At 39.0% G+C, this 6,243-nt stretch overlaps 1 pseudogene; it reads left to right on the top strand.

The window, feature by feature from the left end:
* Window positions 1-587: 587 nt before the first annotated feature.
* Window positions 588-5,046, top strand: LOC107749555 (extracellular calcium-sensing receptor-like; annotated as a pseudogene).
* The last annotated feature ends 1,197 nt before the right edge of the window (window positions 5,047-6,243 follow it).

Genomic DNA, 6,243 nt, shown 5'->3' with positions numbered 1-6,243 from the left:
AATTAACATCAATTGAAGATAAAAACAGGCATTTTAAATAGCAAAAAAGGTGGATATTAAAAAAAAAAAAGCATTCCGATACCCAGGGTCTACAGCTATACTTTGTAGTGCACCAGCTGAGCAACTGTCATTGAGATAAATGGAAATGCTATGGAAAAGCTTTTTATATGCCAGAAGAGGGCAGAGTTAATTGCATATTGTGTGGCAAGTGACTAGGAGCACTTCACCTTGTGTTGGGCCTGCCCTGACTTGTAAATTAAGTGATCTTTCAACATTTTTATAGTTTTGATGCTTGCTGACGTTTTTTTTTGTTTGTTTTTTTGCACTGTGTTTGAAGCTGCATAATATGACAAAATCATATTAAAGTAGTTTTCCTTTGTTTTTGTGCTATCCACCAGAGCTTTATCCCCCACTCACTTGTTTTCTTCTTGCATGCACTTTTGCCGCAGGCAAATTAAAGTCTACAAAAGGGTAGTTATCATCCAACCCGTCTTTCTTTGCTGGGAAAGTGTGAGTCTACACTCACAGCACTCAGTTTGCATTCAGTCTCCTGCTCTCTCTCTCTGTGTAAAGTGATGGGATTGATTATGTGGTTGTGGGTGGTTGGATTTATTGTAGAGATGGTCTGTGTTTTTGGTGCACGCCTCTCCTGCAGTCTGCAGGGCAGATTTGTTTCAGAAAGTCTCTATAAAGAGGGAGATGTGATAATTGGTGGTCTGTTTCCAGTTCATGTTGAAGCACCAGAGCCTTATCATGCTTTTACTCAAATACAGCATCTTTCTCGTGCCAGGAGGGAATGTAGTGTGTGTGTCTATAAAAATAACTAAAAGGCAAGATAACTGTTTATATGTTCAAAATGCCAGAATGGTCTCTCTGGAGGGTTTTTGTTAACTGTAATTCAGTACAGCCTTTTCCTTTACAGATTTTCTACTCAGCCTAAAATAATAATATCTTTATTGTATATATTTCAACATATTAAGAGTATCACATACAAATAAAGTTTGTTCTCCTGCTATATAGTCATTCAGTTATTTCTCAAATTAACAAACTTTACATTTTTACATTGTCTTTCAGTGTTGAACTTCGTTCATACCGCTGGCTCAGAACTATGATTTTCACAGTGGAGGAGATTAATCGGGACCCTGTCCTGCTTCCAAACATTACTCTGGGGTACCTGGTAGTTGACACCTGCCTAGCTGAGGGCACAACACTGAGTGCTGCTTTAGCTCTGGTTACGGGGCAGGAGGAGAGAATGTCGGGAGCAGAATGCCGCGGGACACCAATGGTGCCTGTCATTATCGGTGACGCTCATTCATCTGCCTCAATAGTGGTGGCTGACACGCTGGGAGTGTTTGATATCCCCATGGTAGTTTATTTATTTAGTTTTGGAAGTCACATATAAAAATAATTTATTGTAACTTTTAAGAAAGTGCACAGATAAGATTTTTAAATATCATAAATTGGATATACATAAATTCCTAAAATTCCTAAACTGGAATGTCCCTTTACAGTACATCACTGATCAAATACACTTAAAATGCATATTTAAAGGCAGTAGAGCTGTCTTGAATTTGTATTTTTGCCAAAGAACAATAGAAAAGGATTGCTTAGGACTTTTACTGGAGTAATATGTTTTAGAGCATCTGTACTTTTACTCAAGTATTTGATTTGTGTACTTCATCCACCTCTGACTTTGACATGCTGAGATGGTTGCTGTGATACATTTTAAAGTGCAAGCAACTGTTATTTGTAGTTTAACCCATATTTATTGAAAACTCGTTGTATTAAGTAATAAGTTCATATTTGTAAGTAAATAAACAAATAATTGTAGCAAGCATAACATTTCTAAGCATAAACTATTTTTAAACATCCTAACTACGTAAACATCATGTTTTTTTTTTTTTTCAAATTTTTTTAGTGAAATTTGGTCAAATCTGTTTTTATCTACATTTTGATCTGTGTTTTATCTGGCCAGGTGAGTTATTTTGCGTTCTGTGCTTGTCTCAGTGACAGTCGCAGATTTCACCTTTTTCCTGCGCACTGTTCCCAGTGATGCCACAGCTCATGCTGTGGGAACATTTGCCATTGCCCCTGACATAGAAGTCCTGTTCAAGGAAGTGGTGGTGCAGAATGTGACCGACAGGCAGTGGATAGCCACAGAGGCCTGGAGCACCTCTATTCTGTTCTTTGACCCAGCAAGCAGTTCTCTCCTAGCTGGTACCATTGGCTTTGCCCTGCGTCGGGCTGATATTCAGGGTCTTGGTGGTTTTCTTGCCCAGCTGAGCCCTGTGAAGCAACCCAATGAACCGTTCGTAAAAGATGTTTGGGAAGAAATTTTTGGGTGCTCATTGGCACAGGACTGGCAACCTTCATCTAAAATTCCAAAGTGCACAAGATCAGAGAATGTGGAGAAATATGGCCGCATCTACACAGATGTTTCACAGCTGAGAGTCACTTACAATGTGTATAAGGCTGTGTATGCTATTGCCAATGCTATTCACAACATGATGGCCTGTCAGCCTGGTAGAGGGCCATTTGAAAATGGAGAATGTCCTGATGTTATTCAAATAAAGCCCAGGCAGGTACAGACCTCCTGTCTTAAAAAAAATTAAAATAATAATTAAATGAAATTCAAATTAAAAAAGTTAAAAAAAGAGAAAATAATGAATTTCACGAATTTAAATGAATGTTTTATGTAAGCAAAATTTATAATAATTTATTTTATTTACTGCATATGCTCCTCTGTTTTCCTTTTACAGCTTCTGCACTACTTAAATGCAGTAAACTTCACAACACCAGTGGGTGAGCTGGTTTATTTTGAAGATAATGTTGAGCCGTCTGCCTCTTATGACATTATGAACTGGCATGTCGAGGAAAGCGGAGCAGTCAATTTCATCCAGGTTGGGCGATTTGATGCAGCCAATGGACCAGGCCAGGAGCTGAACATAAACCTTGAGAAAGTGGTTTGGGGAGGGGGCTGGGTGGACCAGGTAAGAGTCCAGTGACTTCTAGTGCTTTATTTTAACAGTTCAACTTGAAATACAACAGTAAAAAATTAACTACATACTGTATATATGTATAAAAATACAAAGTGCAGTAAAAAGTAAACATAACAACTAAAAGAACCAAAGACTTAAACTACTTCAGTCTGTGTGCATTGAATTTATTTAATACACGAGTTTCACAATTTGAGTTGAATTACTGAAATAAATGAACTTTTCCACGACATTCTAATTTATTGAGATGCACTTGTATTTGCACTACTAACCAGCATGTTCATGATTACAGAAATATATTACAGTAATATGATAAAAAACAGTTTACAATATCTGTTTTGTTCAGCTAAAATAACTGGAAGCAAATGACACCAGACGCCTTGCATATTTAAGTTACAAATCGGCACACCTGCACTTCCGTTAAAAAAAAAAGTTGGATACAGCTTCTGAAAAAAAAACAAGCAAAATAGCTACTTCCTCAGAGAGCTAGCTAGCTAGCTAGATAGATACAGTAGATACACATTCTATTATTGTATTACTTTTATTTGTATATTTTATTCTATTATTGTATTACTGAGAAGCAAATCAGTAGGCGAGAAACGATTTTATCCCTAATGTCTGTTTGTGGTGTTACTTGCTTTAGATTTACTCTTTTTTTTTTTTTCTGCACATGAAAATATGAATGTATGAGTTTGTGTGAAAATGTTTGTTATCAAGTGCATTCAAAGGGTATGAGTAAGTGTGCAAGCGAATGCATCCATTATCTAACCTCTCAGATACAATGGTGCAGATACATTCTTTTAAGGGACAAACCCCTGCTCAGAGGGAAGAGATGTGGCATAGGAATAAGTATGAATGTTTGCATGAGAGTGTTTTTTAATAGAAAAAGAGGAATGCATTTGTGTAAGGCAATACTTTTATTCTTTCTGTTATTCTTTATTTGCTTGTGCTGACAGATATTGTGTTGTTAGAAGGTTGCTCTGAGTCTGATGGAGTTTCTTCTTGTAACATTTAGGTTCCTGTATCTGTGTGCAGTGCAAGCTGTCTTCCAGACACTAGAAAGGCTGTACAAAAAGGAAAACCTGTCTGCTGTTTTGACTGCCTCCCTTGTGCAGCAGGGGAAGTCAGTAACATGACTGGTATTAACTTTTTAACCTTACTACAGACATCACACAAGAGGTGCAAGTAACATTACAGGATCTGTACAATGTAAAAGCAACCCTAACTATGAGCCATAACATTATTTAGACCTGAGAGGTTCTGGTCAAACACTGAAATAACAAGGTGCATCCCAAAGGTTGTGGAGTTTCTGTCTTTGCAAGATACCATGGGAATTGTCCTGACAGTCTTATCTGTCACTGGGGCGACACTGACCACAACAGTTCTGGCATCCTTTTTCCATCATCGTGACACACCCCTCGTACGGGTCAACAACTCAGAGCTGAGCTTCCTGCTACTGGTATCGCTCACCCTCTGCTTCTTGTGCGCACTGGTTTTTATTGCCCGCCCTGCACTGTGGAACTCCATGCTACGCCACACCCTGTTTGGAGTGAGCTTTGTGATCTGCATTGCCTTTGTGCTCAGTTGGACTATGGTGGTTTTAGTGGCTTTTCGGGCCACTCTGCCTGGATCTAACTTGATGCAGTACTTTGGGCCCATCCAGTAGAGGGCAGCCATCTTCCTTTGCAAGCTTGGTGCTCAAGTGATCCTGCAGTGCACGGTGGGATCTGTTGTGGGGTTTGTACTAGTACTGGGCTACATCGGTCTTTTAGCAGTGGTCTGCTTCCTGCTGGCCTTCTTTGCTCGAAAGCTCCCAGACAATTTCAGTGAGGCTAAATTCATTACTTTCAGCATGCTGATCTTCTGTGCTGTGTGGACTGCATTTGTGCCAGTGTACGTCAGCTCACCGGGGAAGTACACGGTAGCTGTGGAGAATTTCGCCATTTTGGCTTCCAGTTACAGTCTGTTGCTGTGTATATTCACCCCAAAATGTTACATCATTCTGCTTATACCTGAGAAAAATACAAAAAAGAACATGATGGCCAGATAATGTATACAAATGAAAGGCTTTTGTGATGAGACAGCATTTTCAAAAGGGCAGTACCTATAATAGATATGTACAAAAAAAAATGTATTAATCAGTTTGTGATGATATAAGCATAGACTTCGGTGCTGGGCTCCCTCTAAATGTGTGTTTTTTTTAATTATATTTATGTACTGTGTCTCAGTCATCAAATTGTGATTTCCAAGTAATATCCCTTCTCCCTGACTTCCACAGTGTGTTAAGAAGAAGAAAACAGGAACATGATCAGTTGCTTGGACTCATCAACTATTCAGCACACATCTCAAACACAGCACAAACAACCCTCCATTTTAGTTTTCCCTAAGTGACATGAACTAACTACCTCTGTAGTGGACTCCACCGAACTGCCTTTCAAACATTACAGAGAGAGCTGGGTTATCAGGTTTCACTTTGGCCACAGTTCAAGTTGATCAAAGGGTCCTATAAACCCCAAATTGTTCCATTGTGCCACCTGGATTCCATATTTCTGATCGTAGACAGTGGGAGAGAGAGACATTTACCACGTCTTCACACTAAACTGAGCCTGTAAAAGGCTGAGATGTTAAAGGAAGAGAAATACAAAAATTCATAGCTATTATGAGATCAACATGTATGAATCATGACAGCAGTGGCTTGCACAGACCTCCGCAGTTGCAGGAGAGAAATCACGTTTCGAAGGCCACTTGAAAGGGCCTTCAGAATGAAGGATTTTTAAGTGGTACAACTGATGGACACTTCACGCCCAAACATTTTTGTACAGGTTTAATGTGTGATGATGGTCCTGGTAAAACCTTCAGAATAGCGACTCTGTACACGCAGCTCGCACATGCATTTTATTTTATTTTTTTCATTCATTAGTCTGTCCACAAGGTTGCACCCTTGCCCTGGGTTGTTGTTTCACAGTTAAGAAAGAAATGGACAAGACCGAACAACAATAAACTACTGCAACAACAATATATGCCCATGTTGACAAGCACTTGTGTGAGGGTATAAAGAGATGCATCTCTAGTTTAGAGAAGTACAAAAACATTTTAGCACTCATAACATTGAGAGCGAAATAATCGATGAAGGCCTATGTTTGTGCATGCTATAAAATAAAGTATACTTTTTAAAGGCTATGCATTCAACTGTGCGTGTACACTATCAAAATTTGGACTTTAAGGCTTTGACATTCTCACGGTAAAC

This window comes from Sinocyclocheilus rhinocerous, unplaced genomic scaffold (genome assembly GCF_001515625.1).
Source record: "Sinocyclocheilus rhinocerous isolate Xijiao unplaced genomic scaffold, SAMN03320098_v1.1 scaffold2869, whole genome shotgun sequence".
NCBI lineage: Eukaryota > Metazoa > Chordata > Actinopteri > Cypriniformes > Cyprinidae > Sinocyclocheilus > Sinocyclocheilus rhinocerous.
This window is presented reverse-complemented; position numbering and strand designations above follow the sequence as displayed.